Genomic DNA, 21,520 nt, shown 5'->3' with positions numbered 1-21,520 from the left:
TGGATCAGAAAACACAACCCAACAATATGCTGTCTACAGGAAACCCACCTAACTCATGAAGATAAACACAGACTCAAAGTGAAAAGATGGAAGACTGTCATACAAGCCAATGACCCACAAAAAAGGGAAGGAACAGCTATTGTCATATCTGACACAATAGAATTTAAAATAAGTAAAATTAAAAAAGGGATGAATATTACTTAATACTCAGATATTCAGTCAATCAAGAGAACTTAACAATTATTAACATCTATGCATGCAAATAGAAGCCATCTAAATGCATCAAACATCTACTGAAGGATCATCAGCAATATATTAGCAACACAGTAATAGTAGGGAACTTCAACACCCCACTCTCAACTTGAAAGATCATCCAGGCAGAAAATCAATAAAGAAATGATGGAGCTAAATGAGGATATATATAGACTAGAACTATTGGACATGTTCAGTATCATTCACCACAAAAAACTGGAATACACATTTTATTCAAGTCCACATAGGTAATTCTCAAGGATAGAACATATTTTAGGCCACAAAGACAGCATCAGCATATTCAAGAGCATTCAAATCATCCCAAGTATCTTCTTAGACCACATGAGAATTAAACTAACACTTAATAATAAACAAAGATTAGTAATAATTCCAAATGTGGAAACTCAACAGTGCACTACTTAACTACTGGGTCAAAGAGGAAATAAAGGAAGATATCAAAATGTTTCATGAGTTCAAGGAAGATGAAGACACAAGCTATCAAAATATTCAGGACACAGCTAAGGCAGTTCTGAGAGGGAAGTTCATAGGCATACAAGCATACATTAGGAAAGAAGAAAAAGCTTTATTAAACAACCTGATTGCACACCTTAATGACCTAAAGAAGAGCAAAAAACCCCTAAACAACTGGAAGGACATAAATAACTAAAGTTAGGGCAAAAATAATGCTGAAAAGTAAGAAAATCATACAAAACATCAATGAAAATAAATGTTGGTTCTTCAAAAGAGTGAACAAAAATAGACACCCTTTTAGCCAGATTCTGGGGGAAAAAAGGAGAAGACACAAACCCAAATAAATTGGATTGTAAATGAAACAGGAGATATCACAATAGACACCACGGAAAGTCAATATATCATGTGAAGCTTCTATGGACAACTATATGACACCAAGCTAGAGAACCTAGAGGAAATGGACAAGTTACTAGATTCTTATAAACTTCCAAAATTAAATAAAGAGGAACTAGATAATATTAGCAGTCCAATAACAGCCAACAAAATTGAAACAGTTATCAAAAACCTTCCCAAGAATAAAAGAACTGGACCAGATGTCTTTACAAATGAATTCTACAAAACCTTCAAGGAAGAGTTAACACTTCTACTTTTAAAAGTCTTTCAGAAGATTGAAGACACAGGCATACTCCCTTCCAGTTTCTATGAAGCCAATATCACTCTTATACTAAAAGCAGACAGGGAGACTTACTTCTGGGCTCAAAAAAGAAACAAAAGAAACCAATTCCCAAAAAAAGAGACCCCTCACAGAATGGGAGAAGATCTTTACATGCCATACATCAGACACAAGGCTAATAACCAAAAAATATACAGACCTTGCCAAACTCAACAACAAGAAAACAACTAACTCCATCCAAAAATATGGAGAGGACATAGACAGAATATTCACCACAGAAGAGATCAAAAAGGCTGAGAAACCACCAGGTTCCAGATGCCATCAGGATGCCGGCCAGGCTTCCCTGGACTGAAGACCCCACCAATGAGTCCTGGAGCTCCACTTCCCCAGAGTCTCACCCTATTAGGGAAAGAGCGAGGGAGACTAGGGGTATGGATCGACCAGTCAATGCCCATATTCAGCAGGGAAGCAATTACAGAAGCCAGACCTCCCACCTTCTGTAACCCACAACCACCCTGGGTCCATGCTCCCAGAAGGATAGAGAATGGGAAAACTATCAGGGGAGGGGATGGGATATGGAGATTGGGTGGCAGGAATTGTGTGGAGTTGTACCCCCATTCTATGATTTTGTTAATGTCTCCTTTCTTAAATAAATAAATTAATTTTAAAAGGCTGAGAAATATATGAAAAAATGTTCTAAGTCTTTGATTGTCAGAGAAATGCAAGTAAAGACAACAATGAGATAACACTTTACACTTGTGAAATGTCATATATCAGAGAAGATAGCAGCAACAAATGCTGGAGAGGTTTTGGGGTCATAAGGAACCCTCCTACACTGCTGGTGGGAATGTAAATTGGTCCAACCTCTGTGGAGAACAGTCTGGAGAACTCTCAGAAGGCTAGGAATGGACCTACTCTATGATCCTGCAATTCCTTTCCTGGGGATATATCCTAAGGAACCCAACACACCCATCCAAAAAGATCTGTGTACACATATGTTCATAGCAGCACAATTTGTTATAGCCAAAATCTGGAAGCAGTCCAGATGTCCAACAACAGATGAGTGGCTGAGCAAGTTGTGGTATATATACACCATGGAATACTACTCAGCTATTAAAAATAGTGATTTCACCATTTTCAGCCCATCTTAGATGGTGCTTGAAGAAATCATGTTAAGTAAAATAAGTCAGAAACAGAAAGATGAATATGGGATGATCTCACTGTCAGGCAGAAATTGAAAAATAATTATCAGAAGAGAAAACACACATAGAAACTGAACAGGAGTTGGTGAGTTGCACCAAAGTAAAACACTCTGGGGTTGGGTGGGTTGGGGTGAAGATTACAGGTTGGAAAAGTATGACAGGGGACCTATTGTGGAGGTTATATTGTTATGTGGAAAACTGAGAATAGTTATGCATGTACAAACTATTGTATTCACTGTCAAATGCAAAACATTAATCCTCCAATAAAGGAAAAAAATAAAGAAGTAAAAGTCTTGTATACTGAAAATTACAAATCACTATTAAAAGAAATAGAAGATACAAAGAAATTGAAAGATATCCCACATTCACATGGAGTGAAAGATTCAATATCATCGAAATGAATATTCTACCCAGAGTCATATAAAAATTTAATGCTATCCCCATCAAGGTTCCACATTTTTAAGAGCATAAAACAAAAGCTACAAAAGTTTATATTCAACCAGAAAATATCCAGAATAGCTAAAGTAATCTTGAGGGGAAAAAAAGAATAAAACTGAAGGCATTATGCTGTCAGATCTTATTTGCATTTATTTTAGTGCACATAAATTCTTTGTTTTTTAATTGGTTTATATGTGTGTTTCTTTATATAATACCCATGTGTTTTTCAAATATATATATTTTTTCTACAGATTGTTTTTAAAAAATTTAATGATTTCCTGTGTTAGGCAGAAGACTTTTAGCTGATCAACTCTCCTTTGTAACTGTTAACAATAATCTTTTGAGCTGGGTACATTGTTTTACTTTTATTAGTCTTCTAACTTACAAAAATTTTAAAGTGAAAATGACAAGGGTAGAATAAAACTTCTGGGAACTGTAACATTGCCATATACAGCACTATAACAAATAGAAAAAGTCAAATTGTAAACATCTGAATTCAGTACTGCAAGGGATCATATAGGATAGCAAATTTTATGATAACTACATATCTCTAACTGTAAAATATAACAGACATGTTAGAAATGGTTGCTGAGGTGTATTGCACTCAAGTAATGTACACTGGGGCAAGAGGGAAATTTTTAGGTCCTGGAACATGATGGTAGAGAAGGATGTAGGTGTGTGTAGGGGGGAGGTAGAGTGTTATGGGGAAAACTGAGAAATGTTATACATGTACCAACTGCTATATTTTACTGTGGACTATAAATCACTCATACTCCCAATAAAGAAAAAAAGTTAAAAACAATGCTTGGTGGATGAATGAATGAGCAAAAAGAAAGAAAGAAAATTTAGAAAACAGAGGAATTCATTTTAATAGTAATGAGAGATAAAGCTAAAAAAGATGATTAAATCATTGAAAATATCCCATGAGATAAAGATTACTAAAAACCCCAAAATAATAAAATGCTTACAACTTGAGGGAATTATAGGCTAATAAAAGTAACTTGTCAATTAATTTAGTCTGCAGTCTCATAGCCTCTAAACATAAATACAGTTTATTAATTTTATCCATATAGCAGATTAATTTTCCTGTGGGAAAAGTCTACCCTCACACACAAACCAAAAAAAAAAAAAAACTTAATAACATGTTCCTAAAAATACAACTCTCTTATGTAGCATTTTGTATTTATTTGTGCAAAATACTGTCACATACCCTGTATCAATTACTTTGAAATTTTCTAGGATAATATTCATATTTCATAATTGAGGAAATTAATATCAAAAAGATCATATTGTCACACAACTCACTACAGAAATGTTCATCTGAGTCCTCAGACTGAACTAGACTAGCAAAGTGTTCATAATTAAGTGACAAGTAATTAACCTATTGGGACTACTTATTTCAAGTTTTCTTGCCCAAATGATTCTTATAATGAAAGTAAGGACCCAACAAGAGAAATTAATAATCAAGATGACTGAAGCCGAGGTGGGTGGAGGAAGAAAGGAGTCTTTTATCTATGTGTGGGCCAGGGGCTCAGATCATTCTAATAACTCTGACCCTGAACAAAGGGACGGTACAAGCTTATATAGGGGGGCTTGAGTGCAAAAAGTGTTATTACAGAAGCAGCGGCTGCAAGGTTAAGGGGTGGAACTTGTATCCATTGCTCAGGGTCTGGTTGTCTTAGTTACTGCTATCTTTATATTTATTTATTTATTGTTGGATAGAGACAGAGAAGTTGAGGAAGGTGGGGGATACAGAGAGGGAGAGACACAGAGATGCCTTCTCAATTTCTGTCTCTGTCAAATAAATAAATAAATAAATAAAGTATTTTATATAAAAAAACCAAACAGAATCCACACTGTATACTGTTGCTAGAAGCAGTTATTTTTGTAAGAGAAACTCTTAGTAGCTGACAAAGTGTTTGAACTAACTCTTTTGTTTCTAATAACTTTCACATTTGTATGACATATTTTCCTGTGGTAACATAATTTCTTCAACTAAAAAGGCAGATGATACCAGCACCCACCTTATAAAAATGTGACATGAATAGAAAAAAATATATAGAGTTTGATCTCCGGCAGCACATGTACCAGAATGGCGTCCGGTTCTTCCTTTCTTTCCTCCTACCTTTCTAATAAATAAATAATCTTGAAAAAGAGAGAGGGAGAGAAGAAGAGAGACACTTGCAGCCCTGCTTTGCCACTCACAAAGCTTTCCCAATACAGATGAGGACCAAGAGCTCAAACCTGTGTCTTTGTGCATTAGAACATGTGCATATAACTAGGTGTACCACCACCTGCTCCCCAATTATTGTTGTTTTTTAAATATTTATTTATTTATTTATTTTCCCTTTTGTTGCCCTTGTTGTTTTATTATTGTAGTTATTTTTTTAATTCTCATTTTTTAAGAATTTATTTATTTATTCATGAGAAGGACAGGTCAAGAGAAAGAACCAGCCATCACTCTGGAACATGTGCTGCCAGGGATTGAACTCGGGACTTCATGGTTGAGAATCCAATGCTTTATCCACTGCACCACCTCCCGGACCACTGTTGTAGTTATTATTGTTATTCTTGATGTCATCGTTGTTGGATAGGACAGAGAGAAATGGAGAGAGGAAGGGAAGACTAAGAGAGGGAGAGAAAGATAGACACCTGCAGACCTGCTTCACCGCTTGTGAAGCGACTCCCCTGCAAGTGGGGAGCGAGGGGCTTAAAAAAAAAAAGAAAAAAAATATATATAGTATGCTCAGCATAGTAATCTATACATCTACTGATAATTTTCCCTATTATTAATTAATGCCATAGTTTTTGGCTGATAATTTGTCTCTTGCCTGTAGGAAATGGAGTTAGTAAGACAAGACTGTTCCTTTAATAACAGATGATAATATGCACGTTTTATTTTATAAGAAATGGAGAAGGGAGTGATTAGGGCTTTTGGAAATATGCCATGATGAGGGAAATTTACCCTGGCAGCCAAGTGCTGGGTGTGTCATCAGTCCTGGGTGGAATGAGAGCTGGGGGACTAGTGAAGAGATTGAGTGGGAAATGAGTAATGGCTACAGCTGATGCATGGGGTAAGTACTGCTGAGTTGGGAAGTGGCAGAGGTGAGAAGCAAGTTAAAGACTTGAGAGACACTATAAAAGAGAATGGAGAGTGTGTGGTATTTATGTGAATCTAAGAAGGAAATCTATGTTTTGGTTGATATTTTAAGTTTATTTTAGTTTATCATTATTATACATATTTTTTGGATGTCACTATTCTAGGAAACTTTTTTTCATATAGCAAGAGAGTAAAAGAGACAAAGAAAGAGAGGGAAAGACACCACAGTCCTTAAGCTTCCCCCATTGCAGCAGGCACAGGATGGACCCAAGCCTGGCTCACACACATGACTAAGCAAACCCCCTGTCAGGTGAGCTATCTTGATGGTCCTATTTTGACCTTCAAAGGAGAGACTGTTATGGAACCTTAATAAAGCAGAACTCGGAGATTAAAAAACATTTCAAGGAAGAGATAAATGCTTATTAACTTCAGAGTGAATATGAAAATTAAGTGATCTGGAGATCTGTAGATGCAGAATTCAGGAGAGAATTCAGGTTCAAGATGCCTTCAAAGTCATGGAAGAGATCAGGTTGTTAATATTATTTCTCGCTAAAGGGAAAGCAGCAAAGGCCCAAGGAGAACTAATGTCTGAACCTTGGGGAATGTACAGATAGGTGCTGAATGATAGTAGTACCTTGTTTTCTTGTGATTATGATGTTATAGAACTACTAGCAATGAGGTATAAAGTCATGTTTGGCAAACACAACTCCTTTCATTTTTTCTCATTTAATAACATTCAATACACCTCTTACAAAGGCTCAATAATTACTTAATATGCATGTGGAATACTATTCAGCAGTAAGAAATGACAAAATCCTCTGCTTCACCTTATCTTAAAAGGAGATTGAAGGTGTCATGTTAGAAGTATGCCAGAAGAAGGAATGGGCACAGGATGATCTCAGTTACAGGTAAAACTTAAGAAAATAAGGAAGGAAAGGCCAAATACAGGGTAAGACTAGGACTAAACATGGTCTGTTGTAACAAAAATCAAAGACTTAAGGGAGAGATCAGGAGTGTTAAGTGGATATTGGGGACCCAATGCACAGTGGTAGAAGATCCAAGTTGCAGGTGGTAATAATGTACAGATACCTGTCACAGAAGGATGAGAAATTGCATGCATGAAACAGCAACTGTCTTTCAAATATTAATTTCCCTAATAATAAATTATATAAAAAAGAAAACATAAGTGTATGACAGTCTCTCTCTTAGTTAAGGCTGGCTGGAGCTTGGTGCTTGCATGACAAATCCACAGTTTCCAGCAATCATTTTTCCATCCTCCCCCTTTTTTCTTCTTATATTTGATAGGGCAGAGAAATTGAGAGGGAAAAGGGGAGATTGAGAGGGGGGGGAGAGCAAAAGACACACCTGCAGCACCACTTGACCACTTGTAAAGTTTCACCCATGCAGGTGGGGACCAGGGGCTTGAACCTGGGGTACTTGAGCATGGTGACATGTGTACCACTGCCTGGCTCCAAGTGTGTGGAACTTCTAATACTATAAAATCCTACAGATACATTTACATGCCATACTGCAGACTATAGATCCTTTTTGGGGTAAGCACTGAGTGGAGATTTGTCTGTTATCAGTAAGTCCAAAGGACCATGACATACATTTTCAACCAGTAGCTCTGGTGAATTCCACTTTCACTCAGCATGTACTAAAGGTTCTTTGACTCTATTTTTGTAATGAATGTCAAATTTTGTGGTGGAGGTGGGCAGAGTGCCTCACATGCTCCCCAGCTCACCCTGACTCACTGTGACAGGATTATCACCCTAGTAAGACAGTGTCTTGCATTTTAACACTGTGAATTAGAGGATATAATCAGCACAAAATCACCAATTAAACCCTACCAGTAAGCACACTTTAAAAAACAAAACACACCCTATGGATAATAATTCTTAAGTGCCTCCACACTGAGGGAAGGAGCCCTCTGTACCTACACCTTTCCATCTTTGGAGACCTGCCCCCCACACTTTTGTCTCTATCTCCATGGCAATCTCTAAAACAAGCTGTTACAGCCCTGACATGGCACCAGGCTGACACCTTGGGATGGGATTTAATTTTAAGTTATGACTGTGTTAGAAAAACATATGATGTGGCTGTTTGCTTACAGAAAAGGAGGAGGGGGGGTCATAAAACCCTCTTTCTTTACGAGCTGTCGCTTGATTCGTTCCTGGAGTCCCAAGTAGCAAGCTTCTAAATCAATGTGTGCAGCTGTTTTTGGCTTCTTGAAGCCCAGCAGGTGTATTGCTCAGCTCAGCTGCCATCTCCCTACACTCACATAACAAATAATAACGTCTCTTACACACACCAGCCATCCATCAGAGTTACTGCTGGTCCCTGAGAGGCTTCCTTTCCTCTTCCCTGCAACCCTTTATCCTCCCCCTTTATTTCTTCTCTTTTCTTCTCTCTTTTTCTTTGAACAGTAGATGTACTCCATCCACGAGCTTTTCACCACACTTTCTAGATGCTTTTAATGGAATAACCTTTGGCTCTTCTGGCAAGAAGAGAAAAGGAAAAGGGAAAAATCCACCGTGGTGTTTATTTGTGTGTGTGTGTGTTTAATACAACAATGGAAGTATTGTGACTAGTGAAATCAATTAGTCTTAAGCAGTAAAGGTCCACATCTGGTGTGACTTAAGTTAATGTAAGGCAAAGGGCTGCAGAGGTCCCAAAACCCTGCATTCTCATTTCAACAGGTGACAGAGGAGAGAGAGATAAATACAGAGAGAAAGAGAAAGAGAGAGAGATATTAATATACTAGTAGTATACAATGACAGAGATGGCATGATAAATAACTAGCGTGCAGCATTATGTGCGTGTGTGTGTGTGTGTGTGTGTGTGTGTGTGTGTGTGTGTGTAGAGGGATTGTCTACGAAGTAAAAATCATGCTTTTACGTGATAAAAAAAAAAATGTTCCTTCTTAAGACTAATCACTGGTTTTAGGGGACAGAAGAATTGAGTGCCAGTTTGAAAATATTCCAAAGGGTCAACCAGCCCATTTCCCAGGGACACGAGAAATAAGAGTAGAACTTATTGGTGGGTCAGGTGAAGACAGATTTGACAACTTGTGGATGCTCCTGATCAGGGTGGGTCAACTGAGAGTGGGTTATGGTAATGCTAGACATGGCAACTATTACCTAGTGGAGGCTGCTGGCCGACTCAAGGCTGTAACTAAAACTTTGACCTTTTAGTAGGTTTGCTAGACTTGGCAAATAAAAATACAGTGCACCCAGTCAAATTTCATTTTCTACTAAAGAACAAGTTGTTTGGTAATAAAACTATATCCTAGCCTCTAAAAGATTTGCTGTTTATCTGAAGTTACTATTTTATTGGGTGTCTTCTGCTTTATCTAGAAATCCCTCCTTCAAGAACTGTGTACCTTTTCACCTGATGTCTTCTCTAATGTTTTTAATTTTGTGTTATCAATCAAAATAAGAAATTATCATCATCAAAGTCTGCCTGTCTTTTTTATGAATTATGACAATGTCCACAATTTGCATCACATTACCTAGGAGCCTTGAAGAAGAACTCATGAAATGAATCCCTTTTGAGTTTTATTTTCAGTGATAAAGGTTATTCTTATCTAAAGAACCAGGTTATTTGTTCATCAGATATGTCCTTTTTTGCCTTGATTCCTAAAGAGATTGAACTTAAATTGCTGTTCCATTCTAGGGAGCATTTGGCGAAGATCCATCTCCTATAAGATGTGTCATACAGAACACTGTGGCAAGCATAAAGTGCAGTCTTCTCTTGAAAATTTATAGCACTTTTTAACAAATTAAAATATCTGGGGATTTTTTTGCCATCTAAAAAATCACATCAGTTTTATTTTCTCCACTAAAGTTTGCTTAATTTGAATACAGAAGAATCTTTTCCAGAAAACATACTTCTATCCAACAGAATTAATTACCTATGTAAATTTAGCTTGATAGATGTTGGCTTATGGTTTTGTGATATATTTATTTGCTCTTCAATCTATATATTTTCCACCTATTTAAATATGAACTGTTTTTGTTGTAGGTATATTTTATTGCAAGCCATATCAAGTATTTCCTCAAATAAAATAAATAAGTAAATTCCCTGATTTGGCTAGCATGTATCACATATATGGTGTACAAAACTCAAAGGAGCTGAGACTCAGAGCATTTAAAGCATTTTGGGAAGCAGAGAGACTTCCTTTCTTATGTCTGTAGGGATACCACTTCCCCCAAAACAACATGTTCCTTTCCTTCAACCTTGGCTCCTGCCACTATGATAACCTCTCTTCTTGGTGCGGACCCCTGAATAGTGTTGCTGCTACCCTCATTCAGTCTCTCCCAGGTATGAACTTCCACCCCAGGGACCACCAAATTTAGCAAGAGTTCCAGGGTTGGGAGTATATTACACATTCAGTACTTGAGGAACCTGCAGGGATAAAGGAGCTGGGAGCATGTGAGTTTTTATTTTAACAGTCTCAATTATTAACTGTGCCCTAGGGCAAGACCCCCCTTGGTCCCCACCAATCATTCCAGCACAATATAAATCTCTGTGACATAGAGAAATCTCATTCATAGGGCAGAAAGGCTTCCTTAATTTATTCCAAGGTTGATGGTAGGTAACAGCAACCTGGAATGACAGGAAAGTCCATGAGTATTTTTATTTTTTATTATTTTCTTACCAGTTTCCAACAGCTGGTCACCAGTTGCCCCCCTAACATGGACACATAAAAGCAAAGCCTCCAGTATTGTGCCAGCCGAGATCAGGCAAGAAGCACAGCCCTCATAAATCAAGACTGCTATGCTCTACAGCTTTAGCTCAATGAAGTGCATGTGTATGGGATAAAGAGGACAAGCTCTGACGGGGGTAAAAAGAGTGCTCCTCCCCCATGAATAAGGCAGCCCTGGTCTGGGTGAAGCTTTTCTCATCTTCTCAGTTTCCCTGCACCAGTCAAATCTTTCAGTCAAGACCACATGCTCCCTTGGACAAAACTTCTGAGAGTTCAGTCCTTGCTTTTATAAAGAGGAGTCTAATCCCTATTGTTTAAGCATCAGAGAGAATAATCTTTCAAGAGAGCAAAGCCAAGGAGAGCTAAGCACAGTTTGTTTCTGACTTGCTACATGGGAGTTCCCTGGAGTTAATAAGGCTTATTTGGGGCTAAGATCTAAGAGGTAGACAAGAAAGGAGGTCATATCTAACAAAAGGGAAGGTAGGAGTAAAAGTAGGAAAATGGAAGAAAAAATGAAGAGAGGCAAATACCCCCTCCCCACCAAAAAAAAGGTTGACTTTCTGATCCAAGTGACCTACTCACATCATAGAAGAGAGTTCAGATTGTATCCAAAGATGTTGGGCATGTGAAGTCAACCCTCCAGCTCCATTAGTCTGGTGAGAAATTTCCTAGCTCATATGACTACTTAATTCCATTCTTCAGGAGGTGCACTTCCTAACAGAGCCTCAGAGATATAGACCAGGGCCCATGAGACAGGGCATATATGCACATATATCCATAAATTAGGGAAAAATATATGCCTCAAAGGAAAAAGTCACAATAATTTTCAGTGACTCAGTAAGTGCAGCAAGCAAGTAGAAAAACCTAAAAAAGACACCATAAAATAACTAATCAAATAGTTTCTACTTAGACCCAGATAAACTCCTCATCTACTTCCTATCTCACTTCTCTCAATCACTCCAAGGCTATGCTTGTCAGATAATGTCAGAACTACAAAATCTGGATAAGGGAAAGAGACCAGAATACTTTAATGATGGTTCTTTTGGTTACTACCAGGTCACCTTATCAGCTGGGGCCCTAGTCAAAGAATCCTGGGATTTCTAGATAGACATGATGGGCCTAGACCTCTAACAGATTCCTCTCTCCACTGTCACTGGTCATTTCCATCAGGAACAACATCATAGACCCTTTTGTGGGCGCCTATAGGAACTTGCCCTCAATGTGAATCAACAGTGGTAGGGATAGCCCCATTCTCTGAGGTGAGGCTGGGTCAACATACTCTGTCACTGGAGTAAGATTGGTCATGAAATGAGTGCAGACTAGAATGTTTCTAGCCATTACCACAAAATGTGAGCTCAGACCTACAGAGATGTAGAGGTTACACAGGCTCTTGTGACTAATATGGGCCCCAACTCAAATCAATGGGGTTTACAGTAAATAATATTTATGTGCTTACCCCATATTTGGGAGCTATTCTCTTCCCTGATCCAGATTTCTAGTCCTATTTCCAACACTGACACCATCACCCAAGACAATACCTTTGATCCACCTGCATGTTAGCTGTTGGGCTCAGGCAAAAATTAGTAGTCATGGGCCCCTTGTAATATACCTAAAATAGACCTACTAGCTATTTCCAAAATCAGACCCCAAATCCTATCTGCTATAATTCTGCCTTTAGGATCCTGCTTATTCAGAAAAAAATAATGTTCTGTTTTATATCTTAATGTTTTTTCAGCCACCAAGTTGCAGATGCTACCATGATGCCAGCCTGACTTCCCTGGGCAAATGACTTCACCAACGTGTCCTGAAACCCCACCTTTCCAGAGCCCTGCCCCACTAGGGAAAGGTAAAATCAGGCTGGCAGTATGGATCAATCTTCCAATGCTTGTGTCCAGTGGGGAAGCAATTACAGAAGCCAGACCTTCCACCTTCTACACCCCATAATGATCCTGGGTCCATATTCCCAGAGGGATAAAGAATAGGGAAACTATCAGGGGAAGGGATGGGATACAGAGTTCTGGTGGTGGGAATTGTGTGGAATTGTACTACTCTTACCCTATGGTCTTGTTGATATTTTCATTTTATAAGTAAAAAAAGTTCAGCAAGCAAGGTCAAATGGCACAAGGTTACAAGAGATTCCAAAAATGTAGTTTCAAGCTGAGGTTCCCCCCCCCACACCAGTCTAAGTTTTAATAGATAAATCCACTTAGGACTAGAGGAAGAATGAACATGTCCTGCATATTTCTGGATAAAAATTATCAGAAATATGCCTTCCCTGGATAGACGACCCCATCAATGTGTACTGGAGCTCCATTTCCCCAGAGCCCCACCCTACTAGGGAAAGAGAGAAGCAGACTAGGAGTATGGATCGACCAGTCAACGCCCATGTTCAGCGCGGAAGCAATTACAGAAGCCAGACCTTTCACCCCCTGCAACCCACAACGACCCTGGATCCATACTCCCAGAGAGATATAGAATGGGAAGGCTATCAGGGGAGGGGATGGGATATAGAGATCGAGTTATGGGAATTGTATGAAATTGTACCCCTCTTATTCTATGGTTTTGTTAATGTCTCTTTTCTTAAATAAAAATAAATAAATTTTAAAAAAAGAAAAAAAAGAAATATGTCAGTAGTCTTGGGCTCCTGTCCAACAATGTTATACCATGGGAAAGTATTTATAATTCTTTAGTAGATTCAAAATAGACAAAAACAAAAAATATATTTTGAAACATAGTATGTCCATAAGCAAATACAACATCTTTGCAATGACATTTATATTGTTAACCTGGACAGTTCTCACTCTATTAGGAGTTGACTTTAAAAAATTCTGTCAATCAGAAATCCGTACTATTTGGGAGTTATTTGCCATCTTTCCTAACAAAAAAATAATCATATAAGAATTATTTTTGCTATTAATCCTGGGCCAAAGGTAGTGGCTTAAATAATCTCAATACATCACTCCCTGTTTACATTTGATACCTGTGCACCAACCTACTTAGCACCGAGTTCCTGCTAGTCAACGTATTTATCGATAAAAGGCACATGAGTACAGTAACATATGTCTGAATAATATCTTCCAGGCCATGTAACCCACTTTCAGAAGGTAAAACTTTACCAAGAGAAATAGCCCATTGTCAAGAGAAATAAGACTTCACAGAAAATGGTATGAAACATGAGTATTAAAGATAATTAGGGATGGGAACCCAAATGAGAAAAGAAAAATAATAACTCACTGGGCATTTGAGTCCAAGGTTCCACAGACAAAATTGGAAAGAAGCAGCTTCTAAAAAATATGACTACTATAGGAGGACATTTAGAGTATCATTTTAAGAGGCAAATACAAAATGTGCAAGGTGTCTGGGAGACATTAAGGTGAAATGATAGATCTGAGTAAGACTTCAGTGGTGAATAAGGCTACAATGTCAAGTTGTAGCAGCATGAGACAAAAGACTTAGTATGCTTCAAATACACAGAACTAAACTATTAGGAATTGGGTTGAGGAGGCATCATAATAGATTACACAAAAGATGTTCATGCCTGAGGCTTGAAGTCACAGGTTCAATTCCCAGCACCACCATAAGCTAGAACTTAACATTGTTTTGTTAAAAATAACAAAAAGAAAAAGGAAATTGAGCATGTACAGATCTCTTTATGTCTGCATATTAAGTTGTCTATATGACTCTTCAATGGAACATTATGTGGGTTAGCTGGCATTTGCTTATTATCCTACTCTGCTGTTCTATTAAAAATTGAAAGTGATAGGAGTGTTATGTTTTGCATGCCTTTAAATTTTGGTCAGCCCACTTTGTACTATTTCAGAGTTCCCATTATTTAATAAATAAACATCCACTTACATTAACTGTTGGGTTATTAACTAGTCTCCACGCAGAGTATAGACATTAATGTAGTTACTTCATGATTTATTAACTTGTTATAATGTGAAACATAATTAAGCACTGCTACTCGGAGTATTTTTCTTGCTCTGTGTCCTGGAATAAAAACCAAAGTTAATGTATTTGTTTATTTTTCAGATACATTTTTTAAAAATCCCCAATGCTTAAAAAAAAAGACTTGGAGTTGGTAATGAGAGTAAAATCAACACAATTTAGCTGTACAAACTCTGCATAAAAGGTCCTTTTCCATCTAGAAAGGAAGGTGAACAGGCAGGAATTTGACTTATTCTGTGTCCTGAGATTTAAGAAATGAAGGCTTTATTGACATAGGAAAGGAAGGGAAGCCCCAAACCAGAACTTCCCTGGGGGATATATCTTGTTGCTTCCTGGGATCTGGCTTCTTGCAGCCAAATTGTTAACACAAGTGCTGCTGTTCATACCTGCAGGCCCTCAAGAGTCGCTGGGGGGAGGGGCAGGATAGGACATGATTGGAAGGAGATCAGAAGTTTAGGGGGGATGCATTGGATCGGATCGACCTTCTTGTGGTGCATCCCGTGAGTACCCATTCATTGGGGAAACTGACGATCCTTCCTAGCCGACTGAATCCACATGGATCCCAGTCACTTTCAAAGCCAGCAACAAGCAGCTCCTGACAGCTTTCAACCTGAAGCTGTTGACTGGCTACGGAAGAAGGGCAAACACTAGAAGAAGAAGGAGGAGTTGAGGGTAGTATCTGTCTTCTCTAAGTGTTGAAGCAATTAATGGTCTCTGGTATCTTTCCTACATCATTGTGCTTCTAGTTAAGAGATTCTTGTTAAAGAGGTCGAGACCCCAACTCTATGACAAGTTAAATCAAGAGCTTGCCCAGCAGCCAAGAGGAAGCGAAGGTGCTTACTACAGAAACATAAATGGAATCAGTTCCAAAGGAGGCCACAGATAATTATTATCATTTAAACTAAGTTACATTAGCCTTGACAAAAACAAAAACCCTTCCTTCTACCATATATAGATATACATACACACATATTCATGAATTTACATATAAATACACTTGGGTAAACACATACTAATATAATGGATTTTTTTTTTTTTAATCATCTAACAGTAAACTGGCTGGGCCATGAAATTTGCCCCTTTAAGTACCTAAGGAAAAGGAGGAAGTGAGTAGAAACTGAGTAGAAAGGAATACCTAGCAATCAGTTTGGTATATATATCTTGGGTAATGGTAGTAGGGAAAAGCGATCTGAATTGAATAAAAAATGTTTTGGAGGTGGGTTGGGCAGTGACACACCAGTTTAAACATAGTGTGAAGCACAGAGGCTGGAGCCTGCAGCTCCCCACTTGCAGGGGGTTGCTTCGCAAGTGGTGAAGCAGGTCTACAGGTGTCTCCCCCCCACCCCCCATCTTCCCTTCTCTCTTGATTTCTCTCTTTCTTATCCAACAATAACAGCAACAACAACAAAATTGGGGGGGGGGGAATGGCCACCAGAAGCAGTGGATTCCTAGTGCAGGCACCAAGCCCCAACGATAAAAACAAAACAAGGGGGTCAGGCGGTGGCGCAGTAGGTTAAGCGCATTTGGCGCAAAGCGCAGGGACCGGAGTAAGGATCCCAGTTCGAGCCCCAGGCTCCCCACCTGCAGGGGAGTCGCTTCACGGGCGGTGAAGCAGGTCTGCAGGTGTCTATCTTTCTCTCCCCTTCTCTGTCTTCCCAATAACCACAACGAAGCTACAACAAGGGCAACAAAAGGGGGGGGGGGGGAAACGGGCCTCCAGGAGCGGTGGATTCATGGTGCAGGCACCGAGCCCAGCAATAACCCTGGAGGAGGAAACAAACAAACAAACAAACAAAACAAAAAACCAAACTGTTTAGGACTGCTTTTCTAACCTATATTAATTCACACACATTCTCTGATAATGGCAGGCCACAGGTCCTGGCACAGTGTCTGCCAACTGGCAGGTACTATATAAGTGTTAATCTCCTTTTCCTTTTCTCACTTGTGTACCAACTAATATGTATAAATATACCTACAAAATAATACACTTAATGAAGTCCAAATGTATTCAGTAAATCTATTGGATGCTTATTATATAAATTCTTTAGAAAAGTATTTCTTGTTTCCACTGCAAATTAATGCATTCAAACTCTTACTTAGCCTACAATATTTGATTTCCATAAATGAAGGGATACACCAGTTACATAAAATGAAGCAGAACTGTAGACATGTTTTCCAAATGTGAGTAAATCTAATTTTGATTAGTTGAATCAGATATTAAATTTCCTTGGAGAGTTGGTTATTTGAAAGGCCCCCAAGGTAAATTCTTTTGGTAAAACATAAACTATTTCTGAATGGTGAAAAATTTCTGCAAAAGTTGATGACAACTTCTCTTGGCCAGAAAGAAGTGCTTGTCAAGTTTCCCAACAGTGGAGTCTAGGCAAAGTTAGAGAGCAGCTCAGGGAGAGTGAAGGAAAGAACAGTTTATGGGAGGGGAAGGAGGATCATCAAGCAAACCTGCATGTACTGTTAACCTTGGCTAACACATGATGCATGCATGCTTTCTAAATATAAAATCATGTATTTTTTTAAGATTTTGACTGAATTTTCTTCAAGTATGTACTAGTTGCTTTTTAGAAGCTGAAAATTCTGGCTGAAGAGATACAGGTTATGCAAGATGCCTGCTCTTCAATGTCCCAGGTTTGATCATAGTCACCACTACATGCCAGAGCTGAATAGTTATTTGATGGAAAAATATAAATAAAAATAACTTGAAATTATCGTAGCATCTGAATTTGAAGATAGCATTACATAGCAAAGTTGGATCAGTGACTCTTAAAACCTTGAGAGATGATATCCTCTGGAAATTATCAGTAATCATGGGATGGCAAAGATAAGGAAGATGGAGAAGTGGGGGAGGGTCTGAAAGGAGTTGGAATGCAAGTAGTGTGATATCACAGGAAATCAGTTAAGACAGCATTTCAAGGGTAGAGTATTCCCTCATATTAGTTGTTGAAGGTGAATAAAATTAAATAATGAATGAAACTTAGCATTCACAAGATAATTGGGGAAACTGGCACACCAACCTTAGCATGGCAAGAGTATGTCCCACTCCTAGTAGGTGACCGATGACTTTACTTTGAGCCATCCTACAGAGGTTCTTGTGAACCAGATAGTGGCTCTCATATTAAGAATGATTACCTGATGAGAAGGTAGCATGTTACTTCTTAATGGAAGAACAATGTGTTCAGACTTATTAGGTATGGGGATAGCAGAGATATTTATTGAGATAAATACAGATAACTAACTATCTTCGACTTTAACAGACCATCTCAGCTTGTGCAAGAATGTTGTTGTTTTTCAAGTGCATTTCATCCTTTTCTCAGCAAGAAGGAATGTCTTTGCCATTACATATCGTAGTGACAATCTTAGACCCTATTGAAAAGACTGAATTCTTTTCTCCTCCAACTTAATTTCTATGTCTTTGTAACTATGGAATTCCCACATCTGTATTAACTATATGTATGCAATAATGATTCATTCACCCACCATTTACTTATTCAACTAAGTTATCTTAAAAGAAACCACTATTATTGACACTCTGGGAGATATCCAAGAAGAGTAAGTTATGTATCTAATTATAGATCAGCTTAAATTATTTTAAAAAAATAGCTATACTTCTGGTAGAATTAAATATACATCATAAGAGGCTATAAGCTATGTCTTAGAAGAATATAAGTAAAATAATATTTATATCTGATACAGAGTATGAGGGTTAACTCCAAATATTTCAAACAAGAAATGTTAAGGGGCTCTTCTCTCATTCACTGTTTCCACACATCCAATTCCTCAAGTTTTAAATATTCACATCTCTCTTTAAAATTGTTTCTCAAGCTTTTCAAACCCCATAGAATTTTAATTCTTGGTCTGCTGTTAAATGCAATTTTTTTTCTAATGCCAATATCTTACTAAGGAAATGTTGATTTACAGAATTTGAGTGTCATAAGAGTTCATGTCCATATTCCTTCAAGATAGCTATCAGTACATTTCATCCTCAACCAAGCCATTATCTTACTCATCTATAAAGAATGAGGTCCTCAATATCTTCTTAACAACTCCCCCTTTTCTCTTCCAGGTCCTTAAATGTGCTATGATAGATCTTAGTCTATTGAGGATTCACCCAATATTGTCTTTTGTTTCTGTTTCTTAGAGCCATCTGTGAGGAAGACCATCCAGTATTATCACTTTCCTGGCTCATCTCACTCGACATGATTACCTCTAGTTTCATACACAGTGTAGAATAAGAGAATATGTCAAAATATTTATTTCTCCCTCTCTCTCTCTGCCACAATGGGGTAATGCTTGCTTGGCCTCACATTCCTTGAAGCCATATTTTATTTTTTCTTTCTGTCTCTCTCTTTTTCTGGGTGTGAGACAGAGAAACAGAGACAGAGATACTTGTAACACTGTTCTAGTATTCATGGGGACAGGGACTTGAATTCAGATTATTGCACATGGCAGTGTGTATATTCTACTGGGTGAGCCACCATCTGGACCCATAAGCATTTATTTTGCTAAATCATATTATTGAGGGAATAGTGGTTTATAGGTCAGTTGTTGACACATGAGTATCCCATAAATATTTCTTAAATAAATGTAATATGGTGCACTTGGGGTGGGGAGGTTTGATGGAATCTGTGACTAGAATCAGACCCATCATCCTGCAGTAGTGAATTCTGTTGCTGTGTTTGAGGTCAGGACACATGATGCATCTGATGGATGATCAGCAACAGTTTCCCCCTAGCCTCCCAGTCACTCTGGGAAAACTTCCAGAAAGCACCTCCAAGAGTGTGTGTATCCTATTTCAGCCAGCAAAGGTATCACCATTAATATAAACATACCGGACAACCAAAATGTGATGCAAAACTGTCTAATATGGCTTACAAAGTCAGGAAAGTTGATTAAATGTTATTTCCTGATCTATAAATCATTAATCCCAACCTTTGTGTATACAATCCATAAAATACTGGCTGTGAGGCTTTGCTATTCAAGGACATCTCATTTTTTTACAATAGCCTTGTAAATAATAATTAATATGCTACAATGAAATGAGTGTCCTGTTATAAACCACACAAAATTGGATCACATATGTGACTGTTTTAAGCATTAAGAAACACGCTACATGTGTGTGCCTGTATGCCCTAGTTAATACTTCTTTAGGCTTCACGTCTCAGGATACTCATTTGAATTAGATAGCCAATGAACTTAGTCTGCATTCACAGAAAGAACTCCTTAGCAATTTTTTTTCTTACAGTTTGACTATAATAGTAATGCTAGCTGAAAATAATAAAGAAGTACATATGCATAGTACTTCCTTCTTTTTTCTGTTTCTCTCTTTTTATCAAATAAAGTTTAAAAAGCATCGAATATTTAAAATGAAATGAATTTCTTCCATTATCCCAGTGCAATTAATACTAGTATAATTAACTAAAAAATAAAAATGCATTTCTATTACAACTTTTCTTTTAAAAATTTTCTTTTCTTTTATTGCCACCAAGGATTATCTATGGCGCTCTGCACTTATATGACTCTGTTGTTCTACTGTAATGACTATATGTGCATATGATAAAAGAAGAGAAAAGGGGCCGGGCAGTAACATAGCAGGTTAAGTGCACGTGGCGCAAAGCGCAAGGACCAGTGTAAGGATCTTGGTTTGAGCCTCTTGTTCCCCACCTGCAGGGGGGTCATTTCACAAGTGGTGAAACAGGTCTGCAGGTGTAAATAAAAATAAAAAAGAGAAAAACCACAGTACTTATTCTGTTGCTCTTAAAGCTTCCTTGATGCAGTTCCTCCCATATGGTGACCAGGGACTCAAAACCAAGTCCTCAGACAGTAAAGTGTGTACTGTATCAGGTGATCTATCTCCAGGCTCTCTACTTCTTTCCCCTAAAATATATAGGGTAACCTTACTCACTACACACCAAACCATTGACCAGAGGTCATAATATGTACCCTTCAGAACTCAACCATTGATTACCACTGAGGAGGTATCCAAGTGTCAATCAACTAGTGAATGCCTGAATAATTTGAGGAAGTTACAAGATCATCCTAGACAATGTCTACATAACTGTATCTTATTTACCATATTTTATTGAGTAGGTGTCTTTCTTTAGGAAAAGGAAATAAATAATATGCCAACTGTTACTAGCATTGATTCTCATTGATGATTATTTGCATAGCAATTCATTTTTTAAAAGAATTTATTTATTTATTCATGAGAAAGATAGGAGGAGAGAAAGAACCAGCCATAACTCTGGTACATGTCCTCAGGGATTGAACTCAGGACCTCATGTTTGAGAGTCTAATGCCTTAGCCACTGCTCCACCTCCTGGACCATTCTTTTTTTTTTTTTTTTTGGATTTTTAAAGGGAGTTAAAAGAATTAGCTATTCAATAAAGACAGGTAAATATCATGATGGAGATATTAACCTAGAAATAGAGGTTGATTTTAGAAGTCAGGGGGAGAAAACAGAATTAGAACTGAAACATTGCATCAGAATAGAACTAATTTAGGGCCTGAGGATTTTTATTCTTTATTAACAAGTGTTTTTCTAAAACATAACATATACTTTTCCTTCCTCTCTTATTCAACCATTTTATCTTATAATATAGTCACCTATCATTTTATTCAGAACCAACAGGGTCAAGTACTGATATATGGCTGTACTCCTCCTGTTTATTATTTAGTTTGTATTGATGCCAGAAATTATATTTTAAATTATATTGCAG

This window comes from Erinaceus europaeus, chromosome 11 (assembly GCF_950295315.1).
Source record: "Erinaceus europaeus chromosome 11, mEriEur2.1, whole genome shotgun sequence".
Lineage (NCBI taxonomy): Eukaryota > Metazoa > Chordata > Mammalia > Eulipotyphla > Erinaceidae > Erinaceus > Erinaceus europaeus.
The sequence above is the reverse complement of the archived record's forward strand: the minus strand, read 5'-3'. Positions refer to the sequence as shown.